Source organism: Dermacentor silvarum, chromosome 1 (genome assembly GCF_013339745.2).
Source record: "Dermacentor silvarum isolate Dsil-2018 chromosome 1, BIME_Dsil_1.4, whole genome shotgun sequence".
NCBI lineage: Eukaryota > Metazoa > Arthropoda > Arachnida > Ixodida > Ixodidae > Dermacentor > Dermacentor silvarum.
Genome location: NC_051154.1, coordinates 399247317 through 399249948, shown reverse-complemented (window position 1 = coordinate 399249948; position 2632 = coordinate 399247317).

Here is a 2632-nt window from a genome sequence, read left to right as displayed (position 1 = left end):
TTTGATATCACGGAGTTCCAAGAGGAGATCCCCGCTTGCCATCCTGGATGCTTTGTAGCCTGTTCCAAAAATATCAGTCAAAGACTTTGAGACAAGGAAAGGTGAAATTGTACGTACTGATGTGCCTGACTTTTCAGAGTGGATTATATGAAATCGGGGGAAATTCTGTGTTTGGCGTCCAAAAAACTGGAACACATCTTCGGTGCGCCCTCTTTTCAGACGGCGATCAGGGAGTGGGGGGAAAGAACTTGCCATACGTATAGGTGAATGTTCGGCAGCGGCGCCAGCCACCCACCATGGAGCCCAACGAGGGGACGCTGCAATACCTGGGAAAGATTGGTCCTGCAAACGCCAGCTGTACGCCACTACTATAACCAAATATGGGATATCCAAGGTTGGCTACCCACAAACGGTTAACCCTAGCTGCCTGGGAAAACAGAAGTAAAAGGAAGTGAAAAGAAGACAGGATAGATTGAAAGTGAGAGAGAAAGACGAAGATTAAAGAGGAGGACAGGAAAAGGCAACTGCCGATTTCCCCTGGGTGGGTCAGCCCAGGGGTGCCGTCTATGTGAAGCATAGGCCGAAGAGGTGTGTTGCCTCCGCCGGGGGGCCTTAAAGGTCCGAACACCCGGCATCAGCTCAACCTCCAGGATCCCCCTTTCCCCAGACACGGCTAAGCCACGCACGGCTACACGCGGGAGGGTCCAACCCTCATGTGCTCGGGTACGTGGTGGCGCAACTCACCAAACGCCTGCTGACGCAGACGCCCCTGCGGGGAAGATAATGCAAAAACTAACGTATCAAACTCATCAGCGCGGCCTAGCTCCGCTGCTAGAGTTCGGGAACGGTATTACGGTAACTGTGCGTGCGTAGAAACGCGCTAAATGAGCCCGCGCAAGGAAAGAACGTAAAGAAAGAAACGTTATTCGCATGGGTACGCGGGCAATAGCACCATGCTTGCAAGGATAAGAGTAACGAAAAAAGTAAATTACTCGCGCAGTCAAGTGAAATACTTACGTGCGTGCAGTGACCGCTTCGCTCACCATTACGCGCTTTTCGCTCACGGTCAGTAGTGGTTTACAGGTATATGCATATGTATTTATTCGAATATATTTTAGCCCCGACAACATTTTATTATGAACAGAGCAGAGAGAGAAGGTGTAGGGGAAGCAGGAGAAAGAGCAAAGACGGCCCTAACGCCGCAATATTGTTGGCTTATTTCGCTTCAGAGATTGCGTACAGGAGCAATTCTTGCTGTACGCTATCTCTTCAATACAAACTTCGCGCATGATGTACCTTAAGGTGGGAGGCCACACTCAAAAGTCATTTTTTTTGCAAATATTTGATTTTTTTGTTTTTTTATATTTTAAGATCCCCCAAACATTTAACTGCCTATTGCAAAAAACAGTATCTTCCTATCACGATTAGTTTGGGCGTTATAGGGAGTTTTTGAACCCGTACCCTCGTATTGCGAAACCGAAACTAAATTGCATTGGTTTCGGAAATCGGTTATATTTCTTTCTGTAATTACTATGCTGAGTATTTTTTATTATCAGCTGTTTGTATTATTAAATGGTATTCTTATGCTTGGTTATGCGTTTACTATTCTTCTAAAATCTCTATAAGAACGGCCACAAGGGGGATCCTGACGCTCGAAGAAAGTTTGTTGTTTACCTTGGTCACGCCTCGCTTAGCTGCTGTTTAAATTGCAAATTGCGTTTTCGCAACGCTCGCAGTTGTGAAGGCATAAAAAGTAGACCACTTAGACCACTTTTTAAGTAGTATGGCAAAGGTCAGAGTGCACAGAAGACGCAAACGTAAGTTTGCCGGGAACCAACACACGACGAAGCGTCTGTCTCCTGAGCTAGTGGACGCGGGCGTTTCAGCAAGTGCCAAGAAGCTTGGGAACATCGAGAAAAGCTACGAAGCTCTGTTGCCAGATCCTGCTCTCCAAGGGAACAGGATAGTTGACTTTGATATCCTTTGTTCAGTTTTTTCAGTGCTAGCATGCACTGAATGCAAGAATTCATCACTGAAGCTGAAGAACGCTCTCATCAAGAGATTTGCTCTACCTGTGCAGTTGTGTGTGCTGTGTGTGGCTTCGAGCATTCGTTCAATACATCGAAAAGAACGGTGCGTGCTAATGATAACAATGTTCTACTGGCGTATGCAATGCGCCAGTTAGGGAAAGGGCATGCAGGTGCTACAACGTTTTCCAAAGTGATGAACATGCCTCCCCCTGCGCGCCATTCCGCCTACGACAGAACATCATCTAAACTGTCTGCAGCAGCTGAAAAAGTAGCATCGAAATCGATGACTGATGCTGCTGCAGAAGTTTGTCGTGTCATAAGGAGTGATGAGTGCGGTGTTTCAGGTGACGGAACGTGGCAGAAGCGTGGCCATTCTTCTTTGAACGGCTGTGTGTCGGTGATTTCTGTTGACACAGGAAAAATTATTGATGTTGAGGCACTTTCCAGCACATGCATGGCTTGCAAAACCAAACGAAAGTTGAACCCAAACAGTGCTTCATACAAGGAGTGGAAGGCAAGTCACACTTCCTGCCAAGCAAACCATAAAGGAAGTGCAGGTAGTATGGAGACGGTTGGTTTGTACAGAATATTTGAGCGGTCAC